General features: G+C 57.1%; 1 protein-coding gene across 1 annotated transcript in view; it reads right to left on the reverse strand.

Moving 5' to 3' along the window:
• The window catches only part of RASGEF1A (RasGEF domain family member 1A), a 48,967-nt gene extending 35,355 nt beyond the window's left edge, over positions 1-13,612 (reverse strand). The window contains exon 1 of the mRNA XM_058672084.1: positions 13,509-13,612. The gene's annotated coding sequence lies outside the window, so the exon portion shown is untranslated. The remainder of the gene's footprint in view (positions 1-13,508) is intronic.
• Positions 13,613-21,549: the final 7,937 nt, after the last annotated feature.

Genomic DNA, 21,549 nt, shown 5'->3' on the forward strand with positions numbered 1-21,549 from the left:
AGGGCAGGAGTCTCCTTTCTTAGCTTTTCTAATAAATCTTACTTTAAAACTGAACTGTGGGGCCCGGCGGCGTGGTCTAACGGCTAAAGTCCTCGCCTTGAAAGCCCCGGGATCCCATATGGGCGCCGGTTCTAATCCCGGCAGCTCCACTTCCCATCCAGCTCCCTGCTTGTGGCCTGGGAAAGCAGTTGAGGACGGCCCAATGCTTTGGGACCCTGCACCCGCGTGGGAGACCCGGAAGAGGTTCCAGGTTCCTGGCATCGGATCGGCGCGCATCGGCCCGTTGCGGCTCACTTGGGGAGTGAATCATCGGACGGAAGATCTTCCTCTCTGTCTCTCCTCCTCTGTGTATATCTGTCTGTAATAAAATTAATAAATCTTTAAAAAAAAAAAAAAAAACTGAACTGTGTCCGCATGAAAACTCTTCTTTCCTGCGAGACAAGAATTTGAGGTTGCTGCAGTATTCGGGGTTCAAAAACCCTACAACATTTACCCACAGTCCCAGCTCATGTGTTTCCTCACCAGAGTCCCACGCAAGGGAAGGCAGTCGTGGGGCACAGAGAACCACATTCTGGGAGCTCTGAGCTGTACTCAGAGCAAGGGACCCCACCCATGGGAGTCACCCACACCCCTTCCTGCTGTCTAGTTGGCCTCAAGTCAACCCAGCACCTCCACAGCAACCCAGACCCAAGAGACAGATAGCACTGAGGGTCAGGGGGTTCCCAGACAGCTATAGACTCCTACTGCAGTCCCACCTCTGGCACAGGAGCCCTGGATGCAGGGGACCTGCCACAGACTGGCGAGAGGGAGTGGTGGCCAGCTGCCCAGGTGTAGCAAAGGGATGCACCCTCTTGGTAAGTCCCAGGAGTACATCCAGGCGTGGAAGGCACCTGTGCAGCTAGGCGCTATAGCAGGAGACTGGGGCAGCTGGGGATCCCTGGGGCAGAGCCCTGCTCCACTCCGCACGGCTGAGGCTCCCTGCATCTGGCTCCAGTGAGAATTGTCACCCCATTCCTACCAGGAAAAAGAATGAAGACACCCATGTCCCATGTCAACAGTTCACGTTCCGGCTCCACTCCTGCGGGTGTACATCCTGGAGGGCAGGCGGTGAGAGACCTAGGGCCCTGCCTAGGATTCCCAGTATGTCTGTGCATGGGGGCAAGAAGGTTCCCTGAACCTGTCCCCTTGCTGCTAGCTGGGGTCAGCTCCGGGCCCCTCACAGAGAACTCAGGGGCAAGAGGGTCCAGCCCCTGCCCTGACTCTATGGAGCTGAGCTCTGTCCCAGAGCCCCCTCAGGTAGAGAACCTGAGAGAGACACTACAACCCTGGCAGTGCAAGGCCCTCGCCCCTCTGGCCTCTCTGCAAGGGCGACAACAAGCCCCGCGTCTGCCTCAGCTTCCTCTTCCACAAGATGCTCCATATGGTGGTGCCCAAGACCCAGGCCCCCACCTCCCAGCTCCACCTGCTGTCATCACCAGCCACAGGGAGCCCGTGGTCCAAGATGACCAAGGACAGACCATGTCCACCTGCTGCCTGGCATGGGACTCGGTCTGAGCACGTGCCCTCCCACAAGGCCTGTACAAACTGGCTTCCTCCAGAAAGACAAGGCCAGAGGTTGGGGAGGCAGCTTCAGAACTGCCACTTCCCGCCAGCCCTCTGCGGGGGTTGGGCAGCCAAGGGCGGAGGGGCAACCTGCCCAGCAACATCCCTGCACCTGGGAGCTTCCCTTCTGCCACCTGGCCCAAGTCACTTGGCACAGGGACGGGGAAGAGGAGCCTGAGCCTAATGACAGTGTGTCCCCAGGTGCACGCCCCGGGCTCAGCAGGCAATGGTCACACCTCTGATGGGCAACAGACCAAGAGGAAAGGGCAGTGAAACGCAGGCGTGGCAAGGCGTCCACCTGTGACCCCATTTCTGCAGCTCGGTGTCCCCTCCCACCTCATTCCGGACACAGCAGCAGTCATCCGGGTGCATATGAGAGAGGGGTTCAGGGTACCCGACAGCACTGGCAGAGATGAAGGAGGCACCTGACAGTGTCTCTGGGGGTGAAGGAACACCCCAGCCGCTCTGGGGGAGGCACAAACGCCACTGCAGCGGGGACCGTGTGTTCTCCAGCACACGCCCACACACGCATGAAAGAGAAGGAGGCGGAAAAGCCACTCAGCTGCTTTGCCCAGCAGCTGAGCGCTGAGCGTCGGTGTGTGCGAGGGAGGTGGGCAGACGTCAGGGAGCCGGCAGCCGGGCTGCCTCACCGCACGCGTGCTCAGGGGACAGGACAGCCCTGCAAACCTGACTCAGCACTCCCAGTCTTCAGCCCATCACACCCCAGGATCCCAGGGGCTTGGAACCCCAGCCGGTTGAGCCAGGTTCCCCTCCCCCGGATGCACATGGTCCCGTATACCTGTGTGCACACACACACACCCCACAGGTATATACATACACATGTGAAACACATGTGTGTTCACATGTTTGCGTGTGGCATACATGCGTGTTGTTTGTGTGTGCATGTGTGCATATAGCTGTGCATATTGTGAACATGTGTTCCTATATGCATGTGTACATATGCTCACATGTGGGCAAAGATGTAAGTGCATGCATGAGTATACTGTGTCAGGGGATGCACTTCCAGTCCCAATGCAGGTGCAGCACAGGGCAGGGCACCCGAAACCCCATTCTCTTCCAGCCAGGGCCAGGATAAATCAGACCAGAGTGAGCTGAAGGCCTTGACCTCAGCACAGGGTGCGGGAAAGGGAGCAGCTGGAGTTGCAAGACAGATGGGGTTCAACAGCCCACAGCCCCTAGCAGACAAGGCTGCCTAGAGAGGGAGGTAAGGGGCACAGGCTTGGGGCAGGTGTGGGCAGCCAGCACATGGTGGAGGCAGGGAGGCCAGGCGGGCTTCAGAGCCCAAGTTTGCTACCCAGCACCTCACTGGGGAGGGTCCTGGAACTTTGCATTCAGTCTGTGTCCCTCAGGGAGGGGGTCTTCCCAGAAATAGGGAAGGGGGATACCTGCCAAGTAGTCACCCTCAGGAAACACTGCCCACCCGCCCCGCCAGAACCCCAGAAGCAGCTCCTGGGCCCTACTGCATCCATACAGAACGGCTCCCTCTGCACCCTGAGCACCTGCTTACCTTCCGAGCCAAGGGCTCACACGCCCACCCCTCCCCAACTCACACCCTGACTCCAGAGTATGTGTGTGCCCTTCCCAGGTACCACCTGCAGGTGGTTACTGGGTCCCTGCCCCAGACAGGAGGGTCTGTGCATGCCCTGTCTGGGCCACAGAGGGGCCACACCAGCTCCGGCCCGGGCCACAGCGGGACCATACCAGCTCCAGCCTGGGCTGTGACCATCCAGCACCTCCAGGAGAGAGCTCTTCTGATGTGGTGCTGCCCGGGGTAGGCTCATAGAGTGGCAGCATGGAACAGTCCCACTGCCAGCTCCAAGATGAAGGGACAGATTCTAGCAGCAAAGGGTCCCTCGGGGCACTCCCAAGTGACCACAACTCTGTCCCACAGCCTCCTTGCAGAACTGAAAAACAAGAAATGCTTTGTGATTAGGCAGCAGCAGCACACAGGGGTAGCAGCGGGGGACCTCGGCCAGCAGCCACCCTTACCTCGGGGCACTGAGGACAGGGGCTGAGACACTCAGGGGGTTCTGCACCCAGAAGCAAGCACCCCTTGCCAGCCCCCACACCCAGGAGCTGTGCCTGGGCCAGGTCGGCCTCGCTGGAGACAGAGCCAGGGCCCCAAGCCACACTGGTCAAGCTGCCTGGGATTCCCTGCAAGAAGTGAGCTAGACGGGACCAGCCAGGACAGGAAGTCCAGGAGTGGGGTGATTGTGATGATGGACAACAGAGAGAAGGAGCAGCAGGAGGCCACAGGCCCTCCAGCCCCGCCACCACCCTGGGGCCGGCTCCAGACCCTGCTGCCCCTAAGCTCTGTGCAGTGCCCGCGAGACAACTCCCTGGGCTGCCCCAGCCAGGGACAGGCAGAGTCAGGACACCCTATGCCACCAGCTCTCCTGCCTGCCTTTTCACAGAGCTCCTGGCTCTGTTCCTCCCCATCCCAACACACACACACCCAGATCCTCCCATGGTGACCCCTGCACCCCGGATGCCCACTGTCCCTGTGATATCATTACAGCACACCTCGGGGTGGGGTGGGCCACCCTGGGGTGACCCCCCTAGGGGTCCTGAAATCTGCAGGTAAAGGGGCACAAGTGACACTGGGCCATATCCCTGGGCAAGCGTGGCCACATGAACCCTCCCATGCAGAGATGGGGAGTGGAATAAGCTCTGAGCCGTGGGCCCTGCACCCACACCCCCACCTGTCCCAGCAGGGCAGGAATCTTGGGGACTTTCCTCTTGGGCAATAGCCATCCTATTCCCGAGCATCCTGAGAGGAAACCAGGAAGCAGCGGGCTTCTCAGGCCCTCCTGGGAAGCCCCTAGGCCACTCCCTGGTCACTGTACTCACCCAGTCCAGTAGCCCCCAGTCCCCAAGCCCCTGCTTGACTCCACTCAAATGCAAGCACCAGGAAGGGACGCAAGAAGCTGGCCAAAAATCATCACCCTGCCCAGCCTTCCGGTCCCACCACCCACCGCCCCATCAGCCGTACTCCTTCCTGAATCCCCCATGCCCACACAGGACAGGCCCCTTGGCCTGAGGACCACCAGAGGCAAGCTGCCCTGGGACACACTCAGGGTGGAGAGTCAGGGGCTGCGCTGTCCTTAAGCGCCGAGTGGCAGTGTGGTCCATAGTTTTCCTTCCTCCTGCAGTTGCTAGGCAACGCCAAAAGCTGCCTTCCGCATGCAAATCAGGGAGTCCCTTCCTTCTTCCTCCACTCCCAGGCATCTCTATCACTCTGTTCCCTGCCCGGCATGGGGTGGAGGGCACGATGGATGCAAGAGACGAGGTGCCCTCCTGAATACCAAGGGAACCACCCGGCTAATCATCTTGGCCTCAATCCGGGACTAGCGCTCAGGCCCACAGAGGTGGCAGGACTCTGGAGACAGCAACCCCGGGACAGGTGGCAGCTTGGCCAGGCTCCAGCACCACCAACACATGTTCCTGCTTCACCGGCTGCCCCTGCCAGAGGGCACACGAGCCATGACTCTGCACATGAAGCAGGGTGAGGAATCACCACAGTTCCCAGAGGGGACCTGGGCATGTGCCATGCTGGGGGACCAGAGTCTGGGGAAGTAGGGACAGGGAAGACTCAGAACAGGAGCCTGGGCTACAGGCAAGGATGTTCTTGGGAGGTTGTTTGGGGAGTGAATCAGCAGATAGAAGATCTTTGTCCCTGCTTCTCTCTGTAAATTTGTCTTTCCAATACAATAAATCTTAAAAAAGAAACAAAGTCATGCATGAGTTTCAGATTTTTGTTTGTTTGTTTGTTTTTAAAGATTTATTTTATTTTTATTACAAAGTCAGATATACTGAGAGGAGGAGAGATAGAGAGGAAGTGGAGCTGCCGGGATCAGAACCAGCGGCCATATGGGATCAAGGCGAGGACCTTAGCCACTAGGCCACGCTGCTGAGCCCTGTTTGTTTGTTTTTGAGAAAGGAGGAGAGAACAAATTCCTAGTCTCTACTTTGCTCCCAGAAATGCCTGTTACAGTCAGGGCCTGGCTGCAGCCAGGCGATGACTCCACCCGGGCATCCCACGTGGGTGGCAGGAGCCCCACAGCTGCAGCCGTCACCACTGCCTCCCAGGGTCTGCACAGGCAGAAAGCTGGAGTCAGGAGCCAGAGCTGGAAATCGAACCCAGGCCCTGCAAAGTAGGATCATGAGTGTCTTAGCCACCGGGCTGTTTCCAATACGATTTTGTACCAAAATGGACCCTTTCTCTCTCTGGCTTTTAAAGCCATCACTTGCAACACTGCTTGCGGCTGCTTGGGGAGTGAACCAGCAGAGGGAGGATCTTTGTCTCTCCTTCTCTTGTGCAAATCTGACTTTCCAATTAAAAAAAACTTAAAAAATGTTTAAGTCACAACAGAGCCCATTTCGTAGATAATAGAACTGGGAGTGAGAGGCATGAAGTGACTGCTTTGCGGCTTTACAGCACACAATGGCGGAGCAGGACACCGCAGCCCAAGAAGCTGAAGTTCAATGTCAGCCACCAAGGCCTCCCAGTCCTCCCAGCATGCAGCCTCCCACCGTGGGTCCTAAGTTCCAGACAGCCAGGCTCCTTGCTTTGCTCCCTGGGGATGGCAGTGGGCACCATCTGGCCCCCACAGAGAGGTAGCTGTTGGGGGGGTGCATGCAGACCAGTGGGGCAGAGAGAGGATTAGAGTCCCCGAGGGACTCGGATGCAGACATGTGCAGGTTGGGCCGCCTGACCTTTCCCTTAGCAGACTGAGACAGGCTCTGCAGAACAACCTGGAATCGTTGAGAAAGCCAAAGAAAGTGCTTCCCTAACATCACGGCTACCCTCGGCACCATCCCCACCATCATCGCCGCCGCCAACACCCACCTCCACACTGCGCCACCTGCACCACCCCTACCGCCCACTCCTGTTTGCCGAGCTCACTCACCCCACATGCCCGTGCAGAATGCTCTACATAAATCGTCACCATTCCAGCAAATTGGGCCGTGCTATCACTCCCAGCTCTCCCTCACAAATGGGAGGGCTGGGGCTCCCAGACACATCCCAAGCCGCGCGCCTGCCGGGAGACTGACAACTGGCCTTGAGCCACAGCCCTGCCGCGGAGGGGCAGGAGGACAGCTCACCCAGGGATGGAGCACAGAATCTGTCACTGGGGGAGGGGATTTCTTGCAGGGCACCCCTGCTCCCCACCCCCACCCCCAGTTCCATTAAACCAGCAACACTATCCTCCCAGAGTCCCCAGGAGTGACAAGGCCACAGGCTCCTTCCTGGAACGGAGGTGGCTCTCTCCAGCCCTGCGTACAGTTCCCAGCACCCTGGGCAGTGACTGTGCCATGACAGGGTCCCGCAGGTCCAGCGCCCTCCTGGAGTGAATGGCGACCCGGACTCCCCACTCAGCCCAGAGAGCTGCACGCTACGCTCACCACTGCCGCACCTGCAGCACCGTCTCAGTGTGGCCCCGGCACCTGCCCCATCCTTCCTCCCACACCCCAGCTCCCTCAGGAGAGCAGTGGGCCTCGTAGACCGGGCAGTCGGCACTTCTGGCCAAACACAGAGGTGGGGTCAGGGCAGGGGACTCTAGTGTCCAACCTAGAGGAGTTCAGAGCTGCCCTTCCCGTCCGGGGGTGAGAGAGCTCTAGTACTGAGGTGGGGGTGGGAGTGCCTGACCTGAGTTCTCCAGGAAACCCTTGAGCTCCACCGTTCACTGAAAGGTGCAACCACGACAAGGGGAGGACGGGATGGCGAAGGCGTGGCACAGAAGGTATCGCCACCATTAACAGTGCTGGCATCCCATCTGGGCAAAGGTTCAAATCCCAGCTGCTCTGCTTCTAACCCAGCTTCCCGCTAATATACTTGGGAACCTGCACCTGTGTGGGAGGCCCAGATGAAACTCCCGACTCCAGACTGGGCCAACCCCAGCTGTGGCAGCCATCTGGGGAGTGAATGAATAGATGGACGAGCTCTCAGTCTTTACCCTTAACTAGGTCAAATAAAAAAGAAAGAGAGGAGGAGAGAGGGAGGAAGAGAGGGAGAAGGAAGGAGGGAGGGAAGAAAGAAAGAAGGAAAAGAAATTCAGTCAAGGAGCACCCCAAGTCAGCTAGGTGGGTGGGTGGGGTCACCCACTGGCAACCCTGACAGGCGAGTGTCCATCCTGCAGCAGGTCTTGAGGAAGGCAGAAGGAAATGCAAACAGCACCCTGCCATGCTCTCAGCTTCCACGGCCCTGTAGGGACACCTGCCCCATTGTGTCTGACACCCGAGAGGCACAGGGTATTTCTGGGGTACGGAGGAGCAGGCAGAAAGATTTGGGGCCACACACTGTGGGCCACAGGGAGCCTAGCAGGGATCTGGCCAGTCCACACATGGTCCCAGCCAGGCCCACCCATGGCTGCTGTGTGCACAAGCACAGCCATGCTGACCCTTGCTGTCCAGCTCTCAGCTCAGCCTCCGCCATCCCTGAGCTGGCCGGTGCCCTAGCTGTGGCCTCCTGCTGCAGGTTGCAGCCTGCAGCTGACCAGACCTCCGCAGGGGCCTGCCAAGCCTGAGCTTGCACCTGAGCCTCCAACAGACCTTCTGAGCGGCTGCAACCAGGCAGGCGGCAAAGGGTGCCCTAGGACAGCTCTGAGGGGCCCCCCTCTTCTCTCCGGGGCTGCTGTGGCCACCCATATCTGCAGCGCCCCACAGCTGATCCCCAGAGTGGGGAAGGGTGGGCTTGGACTTCGGTTCTGTTCTCTGCCTCCCTCCCCAAACCCAGGCTTATTAGCCAACTCACATAATCACACTGACATTACACACACACACACACACACACACACACACACACACACACACAGCCACCACGTAGCCTAGCAGTTAAGATACCAGCCACGACACCTGTGTCCTGTATCAGAGTGTCCAAGTTCAAGCCCTACCGGGGCTCCTGATTCTAATAGCCCAAGTACTTGGGTCTCTGTCCCTATATAGGAGACCTAGAGTGAGTTCCTGGCTCCCAGCTCCCCCACTTTTCTAACACAGAGGTATGTTCCTCCCTCTGCTGGCTTACTCCCCAAATGCCTGCAACAGCTGGTACGGGCCAGAAACCGGAAGCCAGGAACTTTCCTCGTGGCCTCCTGAGAATGCTTGGAGCGTCTCTGCTGCTTTCTCAGGCTCGTTAGCAGGGAGCTGGGTTAGAAGCAGAGCAGCTGGCAGGTCTCAACCTGGGGCTCCTTTATGGGACACCAGCATCGTAGGCAGCAAGCGACTTCACCTGCTGAGCCACAACACCACCATTCAAATAAATCATTTTAAAACAGCAGGTGTACAAGAAGTGTTGAATTGTGGCCACGTGTCAGTGAAGACAGCAGAAACCAGGGACAGCAGGAACCGGACCCCCGGCCTGAATGAGCGTGCACTCATAGGGATTCCCCACACACATCCAGCGTGACCACGCAGAGCGTGGGCCCAGGACTCCCACTGGACCCCATGGTCTGCTTCCTGGCCCCCTACCCCACCCAGAAGACGCTGTTCCTTTTCTCCTGCACAGAGCCCCCAGACACGACCATTCTGCATTTCAACACACCCTTGCGACCTGCCTGGTACCCCACACCTTGCCCACAGCATGTGGCTTAAAGGCATCCATGAAGTCGCAGGTCAGGCAGCTCCCAAGCTTCTAGACCTGGCCTGACCTCAGAGAGGAGCAGAGGCTCCCACGACCCTGGCAGGTGCCCCGGGGTCCTGGCTGGTGTCAGCGCTGCAGCCTCTGCCTTTTTCCCAAAGCCATCCCCCACTCCGGGTCTCTTGCAATCCCAGGGGCCCAGGATGAAGCCCACACATTGTCCCCAAGCATCCGTATGCACTAGCTCTCTTCATCAGCACCGCCTCTTTGATCCATTATGGATACACGCCTTCTAAATGCTCCAAATGCAAGGCATTGGGGGAGTGGTCTGGTTTCTGATTTAATCTCATAACCGCACTAAAGCCGGAACGTGTGGTCTGAGGGTTGGTGAGATGAACATGAACATGGCCGGTGTGTGGGCTGTGTTCCCGAAGGCGTGCATGCTGCCACGAACTTCCCATTGGGCCCTGCCTATTCCGATCACTGTCAGCACAGCTCTCGCCCTTCCTCCTGCAGCCGGTGGGTGAACTGGTCCAAGGGCTTGTGGATCACGTCCCAGCAGGTACAGCACACTCACCTTGGCCAAGGTGAGCCTGGCTTCCAGGAAGAAGCAGGGGGGCAGGGCATGGAGAACCTCTGGCCACTTTGGGTCCTGGTTTGAGGTGGGTAGCGTGGGCAGGGCCTGGACTCTCTTAGGGTGCTCCCCTGCTCTTCAGGGCACTGCAGACAATCCCCACCCCCACCCCCGAGTCCCAAGGCGGCCACCACTGCAAAGCATGGTCAGTGGTTAGCTGACACAGCCTCTTACCGTTTTGAGTTACTCGCTCATGAGCACTGAAGAACCCCCAAGACCCTTCCTAACAAGTCTCTAACCTCACCTGACCCTAATCCGCCCAGCAGGTTCGCCTGTCCAGCCTCCAGCCTCGGTGCCCGGTCCCAGCAGCCAGGCCCAGCTCTCTGGGACATAGCCCACACTTGGCTGCACATTTCCAGACCCCTGCCCAGCAGCGCCTGCTCCACGCTTACAACAGAAGGGGCTGGGGTACATGCAAAGCACCTGGAGCTGGGGCAGGCAGCTATCCAAACCCCATGTGCAATGGACTCCAGGCTCCGAGACGTCTCACCGGGTGGGCCTGAGTACCAGAGTCCTGCAGGGTCTGGGGCCACGGTTGCCACGGGAGGCTCCGTGACAGCCATCAGAAGGCACCCTCTCTCCCAGCCCAGCTTCTGGGCTTCCAGCCTCCTCCAGGAAGCTCGTCTTTTGTTAGCAGTGTTGTCACGGCAACCGCATCCAGGGAGAACTCTCCCTGAGAGGTAGCGTCTGAGGGTGACACTTGGAAAAACGGAAGTGGTGGTGACAACAGGCAGGGCGCTGGCCTCCCAGCTCCACTCTCACACACTACACCACCTCTGAGCTCTCTCCTTGGGACTGCCCCACCCTGTGCCCCCACTGAACCCCTCGGAGCCTGGGATCCTGCATCCCACCCCACAGGGAGCTGGAGCCAAAGGGGGCAGTCACGGAGGCTTAGTCCTACTAGGGGAGGGGGAGGGCAACTGCCCAGGCCCAAGGACAATGCAGCAGGAGACAGGAAGGGGTGGGTAAGACCAGCTGATGACTGAACATCTGGGGGTGAGAGGGACACCCCCCCACTCACACGGGCAGCTGCCTGTGACAGTAGCCTGGGCAGAGGCTATCAAGGGCCATGGACGGGGCCAGGCCACCTGTGACAGCCAGGGAAGCTTCCTGCTGGCACAGGCAAGCACCAGGAACCCCAGGACAGGCTGGGGCGGGGGACAGTGAGCCAGGTGAGTGCCAAGGAGATGCGAGCTGTGGCTGGCGAAAGGGTCCCCAAGAGCAGCAAGTGGAGCTACAGATGGCCAGAGTCTGGGAGACAAGGTCCCAATGTCTGAAGACGGGCATGGACTGGGGGCATGGGCAGGGCGCTTGGGAAGCCAGGGCTGGGGGCATGGAGAGGGTGAGGGGGCGGCTGCAGCCTCCTCTTCACTTCACATCCCAGGCTCAGTGTCTGCACTGGGTTCCTGGGCAAGGGACAGGTGCAGAGGCCATGCCCTGAGGGGCTCACCAGGAGCACCCACGCTCCCTTGGGGGGCCCAGCTTCAGGCCTGGGGTCCCTGCACTCGCAGCGGGCTCACAAGCGACAGCCCAGCCTGGAAGCCCTCGGTCCCGGGGTGTCTTGCTGCTCAGTCTCAACCTCCACCTTTCCTCCCAGCCTCCCCAGGGCCAGCCTGCACCTGCTGACTTTCCCAACCCTAATCCTGACGCTTGTGTGTCCCACTCCCCAGCAGGGATATTCCGAATGAGTTTTGGCCTGGGTCAGGGTGTCTCTTGTCCCCCTTCTGTGAGTACACACACACACACACACACCCCCTAAGTCTCCCTAGCCACCACTCCAGGATCGCCTTCCCCTTCCCTAGCCAGCCTCCTCCCTCACACCCGGCACAGTCAGTCCTCACCTCCCCCAGTGGACAGGGGAGAGCTCCAGGACAGAAGAGCAGCCAGCGGGGCCCGAGGCGGGAGCCAAGGGACATACGCTTTCCTCACTGCAGCCCCTGCCCCCAGCCCTGCCTGACAAAGCCCCTGTGCTCGACAGACAAACACGGTCCTGAGAAAGCCCGATGCTGTGGCCCCAAACTCAAGGCCAACACTGCTCTTACAGGTAGTCCTACAGGTGGGAACACTGCCCAAGCTGCATGACCAGGGGAGGGGCTGCTGGGTCCACTCCTTACCTGGCCAGGTGCGGGCGGGCCAGGGCCTCTCCCACCCCTGGGGACCCCTTCTGCTTTGCTGCTGTAACCCACATCCCCAGGCCACTGCCCAGGCCAGATGCAGCAACACCCCGCATTTCTCCTCCTCCTCCTCCTCCTCCTTCTTCTGCAGTTGCTAAGTTACACCAAAAAACCCCTCTCCTCTGTGTGAACGGTTCCACGTCCATGGTTTGCCAGGTGGAAGGCAGCCATCAGAATGGTTGCTTCGAGATGCCTCCTGGAGAAAAATCAACTCATTGGGCAGCTTTTGCTGAAGGGGCACACCTAGTGACCCCTTCCCGCACCTCCAAACCTGGAGTGTAAGAACACACACGGGCGGGGCGCCGTGGAGCAAGAGGGGTGGGGTAAGAGGGGGCCCCACGCTGCTGCTCACTCCCTCCCCGGACACAGCCTCGCCTTTGGGGTTAGCGGGCCCACTCCCAGAGAACACACAAAGGCTCCCCATGCACAGGGAAGCCAGCCTCCCCCAGATGGGGTCCTGAGGCACAGAAGAAGCAAAGTGGCACTGCACATCAAGGCGGAAATGCCTTCCAAGTCCTTGAAACCCTGACTCCACTGGTTGGGAAACTGAGGCTCGGGGTGCCCCAACCTCCCAGTGTGTGGCAGAGGGACTCCTGTCCTGCTCTCTGGGGGTCCCGGGTGGGGCGGGTAGCTGAGCCTGAGGTGCCTCCTCCCGTGCGCCTCCTGGTTCCTGGGCCCGGTCCTCCCCGGCCCCGGACTAAAGGCGGGAAGGGTGAACCCCAGCGGCCCGCTGTCCTGCGCAGCCAGGGCCACTAACCACTCTCAGTACCCTCCCCTTCCCCTCAGCGGCTCCCGACAGGCAGGGGCAGCCTCGCCGTAAACATCCACCAGCTCCAGCGCTCCCAGGCTGGAGACGCAGAGGGAAGGAACTCGCACGAGGGTCGCACGGGATTCGAACACGGAGCGCTGAGACCAAGCCAGCTCCACCTGCCCCGACTGTGCCCTCGGCAAGGCCTGGGGCAAACACGGCTCGCTCCTTTCGCTAAGCCTTGTCAGGGGACAACAGGGGGGGCTCATCGCTCTGCCCCAACCTCGACCCCTCCGGGGCAGACCTCGCTCGCTCCCCACAGTCCCTTCCCAAACAGCCGGAGCGCGCGATGCTCTGGCCGAGTCCAGAACCCACGAGAGCAAATGGAAACTTCCAACTGCGCAGCCCCAACCTCCTTGGATCCTCCGCCCCCTCCCCCACGTCAGGACCGGGGCAGTGGACCCGCCGGGGGGCACCCGCCACGCCCGGGACCCCCCACCGCAAGGGCGGGCGCTGGGGCGCGAGGGGGGTCTCCGCGCCACCCGGCCCGGGGCGGAGTTGTCCGTAACTCCGCGCGCCGGCTCCTGGCCGCCACCCCCGCGCGCGCCCTCCGCCCCGCGCCCGCAGTCCCGCAGCCCCGCACCCTGGAGCCGCGACGGCCGCGACCCCCGGGGGCCGCTCACGCCTCGTGCTGCCCGCGCCGGCGGCCGGAGGGCAAGGCCCAGGGGACAGAGGGTCGCGGCCGCTGCCTACCTCGGTCCGGGCCCGCGTCGCTCCCGCGCCGCCCTCGCGCCGCAGTCGGGCCCAGAGCAGCGCGCGGCCGGTGTCGGCGGCGGCTCATGCTCGGCGCCCGGGCCGCGGCACCCGCCCACCCGCCGCCGCCTCCGCGCTGCGCCAGCTGCGGGCAGAGCGGGCTCCCTCCGCAGCCGGCGCCGGGCAGCGCGAGCGAGCGAGCGCGGAGCGAGCACCGAGCGGGCACGGAGCGGGCACGGAGCGAGCGGGCGGGCGCGAGAGCGCGGGGAGCGGGCGAGCGCGGGGCTAGGAGCTAGGAGGGTGCGGGGAGAGGGTGCAAGGAGTGGGAGGACGCGGGTGAGGAGGCTGCGGGGCCGGGGCGAAGAGGTTGCGTGGGTGGGGAGCAGGGTGCAAAGAGTGGGAGGTCGTGGATGATGAGAGTGCGGGGCTGGAGCGAGGGGGGTGCCGGTAAGGGGGCCAGGAGTGGGAGGACGGGGTGTGCTGGGCAAGGAGGATGCGTGCGGGGCGGTCGTGTGGAGTCGGAGCGAAGAGGGTGCGTGGGCGAGGAGGGTGCGGGGCGAGGGTGCAAGCAGTGGAAGGCGCAGGACAGAGAAAAGAGGGGGCGGAGGCGAGGAAGGGTGCCGGAGGAGGTCGGTCGCACTTTGCTTCAAGGTGGACAGGACTAGCAACAAGAAGCAGACAGAGTGCTCCGTTCCCACCCCAGCCCCTGCAGGACTGGGGGAGTGACTGTTAGCATCATGTGACAGGGGAAGAAGGCCTTAGAGGCACTGGGCCCCAAGCCACCGCACTGCATGTCACAGCCATCTCCACCTGCAGTTTAGTCTTTGTTTTGTTCCCACTGAGTGGATGAGTAAAGTGACACCCAAGGGTGCTGTACCATCTTAAGGCCAGGTCCAAAGCAATTAGAGAGGGGACGGCCAGCAGGCAGTCCCTGGCAGGGCTGTGGGTGGCTGGGGACTCCTGCCTCCAGCCTCCCCCTGTGCATGATGCCTGGATCCCGCACAGCTAGCAGCATTCTGGGTGGCTGCGGGCCAGCTCGGTGCAGGGGAGGCAGAAAGTCGCAAGGCACTGGCCAAGACCCTGCAGCAGCGAAGGGGGAACCCCGTGCAGTGGGGGGGTTCAGGAAAGTCTTGCCTGGAAGGGTGCCATCTGAGACCTGACAGATCGCAGCCGTGCTGAGTCTGAAGGAGGCATTCTGGGTGGCCAAGGTAGAGGTCAGTGTGTGGTACAGGAAAGTCTAGGCAGTGCCGGGGTGAGTGGTGAGGTCAGGAGGTGCCGGGTCAGTGGTCAGCCAGCCCCGAGACAGCCACAGCCGTCGGCCCGACTTTGCTAGAAAGTCAAGGAACTCCCCTGGCGCTCGCAACAGCCAGCCCTGACGCTGAGCCAGAATGCCATGTGAGGTGGGCAGGAACCCAGTGACCTGAACCTTCCCTGCTCCTTTCCCGGGGTGTGCCTTTGCAGGAAGCTAGCTGGAGGAGCCGCAGCCAGGAAGCCCAGGTGCCAAGCTGTGGCACATGCAGGATCATGAATGCTACATTCTAGCCTTTTTCGAAATTGTGTGTTTGTTTATAAAAGCAGAGAGCGAGTGACACAGGTCTGCCATCTGCTCGCTCACTCTCGGAAAGCCCACACAGCTGGGGCTGGGCCAGGCCAAAGCCTGGAGCCAAGAACCAAATCCGAGGCTCCAGCATGGGGAGCGAGCCGTCCCGACCTGCCGCTCCCAGGGTATGATCAGCAAGCAATCAAAAAAGCGTGGCCACCCCACACAGCTTCTTCACCACCGCCCCAAACACCCAAACTCCCTTCTCTGCTCGTGAAAATTCGTCTTACCGTGCTAAATTTCAAATGCTTCCACGAGTCTGGTGTGTGATACGCCCGGTGACCCAGCTTCAGCAATTAGCAATACAGCGCCAGTTCCATTCACACTTTGTTGTGAGTTCGTTTTAAGCGAACTGTAAGATTCTTTCCTAAATATAACATGCATAGGCAAACATCATCGATTTGTGCTTGATGGATTTTCAGTTAAAAAAAAAAAAAAACACATTTGGGAAGAACATGAACAGCTGCCTGAACCTGGATTTTTTTTTCACTGTGGGGAGGTTTTTGAGGACAGATTCATTTTCTTCCATGGTAACAAGGCTGTAAAGATTATCCGCTTGGTGAAGGCGAGATGAAAGCGCTCTTCTCGGACCCAGACGGAAAGTCTTCAGACACCTCCCCTTGTCCTTGGAGTCCTTGGCCACGCCCTGGCATTCCTCAGCACGGGAATCGCTCTTTGAAGAATATCTTTCTGTGGTTTTGTTCATTTTGTCTCAGTGTTCCAACTTACTGAGAGTGGGGGCTCAGGACCCGGTCATGGGGTGTCTGGGTGGTTTGTAGACTCTGTAGTGATATCCCCTATTTCGTTCTGATATTTAGAATCGTTTGGGTAGGTTGTTCGGTTGGTTGGTTGGCTGGTTTGGATTTGATTCCCCAAATATATGCAATTACTTCTGTTTTTTAGGGCTCTCTATTTGATTCCATGTTATTATACGCATATGTCTTTCATGGAGCTCAGTGTGATATTTTAAGATATTCACACAGCACATAAGGCCAAGTACAGGGTTCTGCATTCCCATCCCCTTAACTCGTCCTTTTTTTTTTTAAAGATTTATTCATTTTTTTTATTACAGTCAGATCTACACAGAGGAGGAGAGACAGAGAGGAAGATCTTCCGTCCGATGTTTCACTCCCCAAGTGAGCCGCAACGGGCCGGTGCGCGCCGATCCGAAGCCGGGAACCAAGAACCTCTTCCGGGTCTCCCACGCGGGTGCAGTGTCCCAAAGCATTGGGCCGTCCTCCGCTGCTTTCCCAGGCCACAAGCAGGGAGCTGGATGGGAAGTGGAGCTGCCAGGATTAGAACTGGCGCCCATATGGGATCCCGGTGCGTTCAAGGCGAGGACTTTAGCCGCTAGGCCACGCCGCCGGGCCCTCCTTAACTCGTCTTGATGTTTGCAGTCTTTAAGCATCCCTTGTCTAGTTCTTCCTGAAATACCATAACAGGTGCTTATGAACTGCAGTGGGTTGACGCGCCAAGGAGTCCTGGGACTCACTCCTACCTGCTATCCACCTCACTCCCTCTCCCCCACCTACCCTTCTTCCAGAAATCACTAGTCTGCAGTCAGATCAGCTTTGCTTGCAGGGAGCATGCAACACTGATTTGTGTGTGTGTGTCTGGCTGATGTCACCGTAACAACCTCTGCTTCCATTGCTTTTGCTCTTTGTAGCTGTGTAATAGTCTACGTGTAGATACACCGCTGGTTAAACAACTTCATCCATCAGTGAAATTGATTGAATCTATTTTTAATTTTTGTTTGCATACTTGAGAGGGATACACCCCCATGTGGGCTTCCAGTTAAGGGGAAGAGGGTCAAGGTATGGAGGGCGGTGGGCAGGACAAGTATTTCAGTTCCTTTTTTCTCCTGTGTCTGCAGGTGGGAAAGGGGAGGGAGTTGCTCCTTGCTGTCCAAATGCATCAGCACCTGGGGGTGGGGGATGGTCCCTTGATGACCAGGGAAGTCTTCGTAGGATGTCACTTGAGTGGCTTTGAGAGTTCTGACACGTGGTCGGCTTCGTTGCACAGGGTTGAGAAAATCTTTCCAAGGCTTATTGACTAAGTCTACCCTAGTATATCCCCAAGCCTAGGAACATGTTGGAAAGCTCGGCCAGGAGAGTTGTCCAACCTGTTCTGCTTGCCATCCTTTGGTGAGGCAGTTAGTACCCCTTGATGACCTAGATGAGCTGACCGTCATGTCCCCTGTGTGCATCTGGGCTTGCTGTCCACTGCGCGTGTATCAGCAACTGAGGAGGCCCAGTCCCGACACGTGCACTCCAAGCTTTGGCTACACATCCTGTGATTTTCCCTGTGGCCGGGTGTGAGTCCAGCTATCTAGCTGGGGAGTCCCCCAGGAAACCCCACCTGGGGCGACCTCAGACTTGACTCATGTGTACCAGCCAGTGTAAAGTTAGGTTCAGTGTGCTACCTGCACCAGCCAACATACATACCAATTGATGCAGCTTGATCAGGTCTTCCCCAGCTCTGTCTCACACAAGCCAATGGGTACTGCCACCCAGCCCAGCCCAGCCCAGCTCACCACAGGCTCAGTCTTCACACACACTAGTGGGTATTGCTGCCTAGTCGGGGTGACCCCCACAACCCACACTAGGCCTGCCCTCAGCCCCAGTTTTTACTTGAATGAGCATGTGCTGCAGCTTAGCCTGGTCTGTCCTGCATGCTATCTGGCTCTTGTGCACACTCATGGCAGCTGTGGGTTGGCTCAGCCCACCCACCCCAACCCACGTGCATCCTTTCCCAGCCCATGTGCATGCCAACACCTCAACGCAGTGAGGGGAGTGCCCACAGTTTCCCCAGGCTCCCAATCCCAGATCTTGCACTTACCAGGGGATACTATGGTCAAGTCTGACAGGACTTGCAGCCAATCCTGGCACATGTCAGCTGGTGCTGTGGCCTAGCCCAGGTAGCCTGCACTCACTCTGGCTCTTGTACATGCCAACAGTGCAGCAGCTTAGCCCAGCCTGGTCTGGTCCTAAACCAGCCCATCCCAGGCCCACCTCTCACACTCACCAGTGGTAGCACTGGCCCAGCAAGGAAGTACCCAAAGTTCCCCTACCAGGCCCACTCCCAGCCCTGGTTTCTTGGATGTGTTAGCAAGTGCGTTTTGGGAGATAGAAGATTCTCTCTCTTTCTCTCTCTCTCTCTCTCTCTCTCTCTGTCGCACCTTCTCTCGTTATAAAAATTTGCCTTTCAAATAAAAATAAGTAAATCTTTTAAAATTTTTGAAATTTATGTAAACAAATTTCATATATCCAAGGTTCCTCCTGGTGCCTTTGTACTTTCAGGTCCTGTCCCGGGTAAGAGACCATCACCAGGTCTTAATCCATGAGTGAATACGCAGCTTTCATTTATTGAGGGATGTGTTTGTTCTCAAAACTCTTTTATGACAGATATAAGGATCTTCATACAGCCACTGCTGCTGGCTTTTGGTTTCCGTTTGTGTGGAATACCTTCTTCCACGCTTCTGTCTCAGTCTATGGGTGTCTATACTGATAAAGTGAAGTGCGTGTGGGCAGCATGTCACTGGATCTTGTGTTTTGAGCCATGAGCCAGTCTGTAGCTTTTAGTTAGAGAATTTAACCCATTGACATTCCGGGGGCTGTTGATAAAGTCTTACTCTCTGATTTTGTCTTCTTCTTTTTTCCTGTTCAGTTTTTCATACCCCGTTTTTCTCCTTGCTTGCTTGGAGCATTGAGGAGGCCTGATTCTGCTTGGCACGTCTGCTCAATGTACACCTATCTGTTGCTGTGTTTCCATGGTATTGGTTGTCTTCCCTTTGCTTACATCTGCAGGACATCCTTCAGCATTTTGGCTAAGGTCAGCCGGGTTAGTGTTGGGATCCTGCAGGTCCAGCTTACCTTAAAAAGTCATCGTAGCTTTACTGGATGTGGCTAGCAGGCTGTGTGACCCCATTCACCCGTGGCTGCAGGTTTCTGCTGAGGCACCTGCTGTTGGCCTATTGGAGCTTCCTTTAGCTGTGATGTCGGGGAGTTGTCTGTCTGTGGTCAGGCCTCTCTATGCTTTCCCGCTTCTCTTGACTTCCAGGAACCCCAAAATGTAAGTGTGTGTCTGTTTGATGATGTCTCAGCGCTCTCAGAGGCGTTCTTCATGTGTTATCATTATTATTATTGATTTCATTACTCTCATTCAGTTGTCTGGGATATTTTCCAAGACCGGACTTCAAGCTCAAGTATTCTTTTTTTCTACTTCACGTCATCCGCCGTTGAGACTTTCAGTGGTCTGTTCTTATTTGGGTTATCCAGTTTTTCATTTCTGAGATTTGTTTCGGTTCCCTTTCAAGACCTCTGTGTCTTGGCTGTGTCTTCTCAGTCACACCTTGGAGTTGTTTTCCCTAACTTTGTTAAGCTCTCTGCCCTCTCATGTCTTACTGAGCCTCTTCTGACGGCTCTTTTGAGCTCTTTAGCAGGCATTGTGTCCGTTTCTGTGCCCCTGAAATCTGGTGCTTGAGGGTGACCAAGTTCCTTTAGAAACACCACATGGAAGAAAAAAAAGAAACACCACATGGCCTCTTTTTGGTACTTGTTGTATACTCACATTAAGATTTGTGCGTCTGGGGAATCAGCTGTGGCTTTCACAACAAACATTTGTTGTTGTTGTTGTTGCTGTTGTTGTTCCTAAAGATGTGTCTCAAAGTTTCAGTTTAGTAGCCTCCTTGGCTTACAGTCGGGGGGGCCTTCCTGCAGTCTCTTAGGGGCTTCCTCAACTTTTTTTTTATTACAAAGTCAGATATACAGAGAGGAGGAGAGACAGAGAGAAGATCTTCCGTCCGATGATTCACTCCCCAAGTGATGGCAACGGCCGGTGCTGCGCCAATCCAAAGGCGGGAGCCAGGAACCTCTTCTAGCTAGCTCTCCCACATGGGTGCAGGGTCCCAAAGCATTGGGCCACTCTTGACTGCTTTCCCAGGCCACAAACAGGGAGCTGGATGGGAAGTGGAGCTGCCGGGATTAGAATCGGCGCCCATATGGGATCCTGGTGTGTTCAAGGTGAGGACTTTAGCCACTAGGCCATGCTGCCGGGCCCATTTCCTCAGCTTTGATTAATGACTTGGGCGTGGTGTCTGCAATGGTGTGGTCAGAGAGGTCAGCCGACTCCAGGAGCCATGTGGAGGATGCTGAGGCAGGTGCAGTGCCCACAGCATTGGAGGTTTGCCCACTGCATGGATGCTGTGGAAATGGGAGTGGTGGCTCCAGAAATGCCTGGTGGGTTCAGGTTTAGGGTTAGGCTTAGGGTTAGGGTTTATGGCTTAGGGCTTAGGGTTAGGGTTAGGTTTTAGGGTTAGGTTTTAGGGTTAGGTTTAGGGTTAGGGTTAGATTTATGGTTAGGGTTAGGTTTAGGGTTAGGTTTTACGGTTAGGTTTAGGGTTTATGGTTTGTTTTAGGTTCAGGGTTAGGGTTTAGAGTTTAAGGTTAGGGTTAATGTTAGGGTTTAGGGTTAGGGTTAGGGTTTAGGGCTTGGGTGTAGGTTTAGGTTTGTGGTTCAGGTTTAGGGTTAGGTTTAGAGTTTAGGGTTAGGGTTCGAGATAGGGTAGGCTCAGGCCCCACAAGAGGGTGGACTTAGGTGACAGGACATTTAGCGTAGTATGCATTTCTTGGGCTGCAAGGATAGCCACGCTGCAGCTGCGGGGAGTTTGTAGTTCGAATGCACTCTGTTGTGATTTCAGTTTTCTGAAAACTCATCATATATTTTAATGTCCCAGAATGTGTCCTATTTTGGTAATGCCCATGTGCCCTTAAAAAGGAGGAATGTTCTGTATATATCAATTAGGTCAGCTTCGTGGATCAAGTCTAAATCTTCTGTATTCTTACTGAACTGGATCTCATACTGCTTTTGTCCTGAGAGAGATGCCTTAAAATCTCTCCCATGTCCCAAACTTGAAAAAAAAAACCCAAAGCATTCAATGAAAAAATGGATATACAAATTTCAGTATATCTGTATGGTGGAATACTATTCAGCCAAAAAAGAATGAGTTATTACTAAACGGTGGGAGTGAGTCTCAGGTAATTATGCTAAATGAAACAAGCCAGACTCAGAAGGACTCACAGACCATGCTTCCACTTGCGTGACATGTAGAACATTCAGGAGGAACTCACACATCATGCTCCCACTTGTATAACATGTAGAATATTCTAGAAGGGCCCACAGGCCACACTTCCACATGCATGATTTATAGAACATTCTAGAAGGACTCATAAACTGTGCTTTCCATTTTTTTTTTTAAAGATTTATTTATTTTCGTTGGGAAAGCAGATTTGCAGAGAGAAGGAAAGAAAGGAAGAAAAGATTTTCTTCCATCTGCTGGCTTGGCCAGAGCTGAGCCAATCCAAAGCCTGGACCAGGAGCTTCTTCTGGGTCTCCCACATGGGTGCAGGGTCCCAAGGCTTTGGGCCGTTCTCTGCTGCTTTC

This window comes from Ochotona princeps, chromosome 13 (genome assembly GCF_030435755.1).
Source record: "Ochotona princeps isolate mOchPri1 chromosome 13, mOchPri1.hap1, whole genome shotgun sequence".
In the NCBI taxonomy this organism is placed as follows: domain Eukaryota; kingdom Metazoa; phylum Chordata; class Mammalia; order Lagomorpha; family Ochotonidae; genus Ochotona; species Ochotona princeps.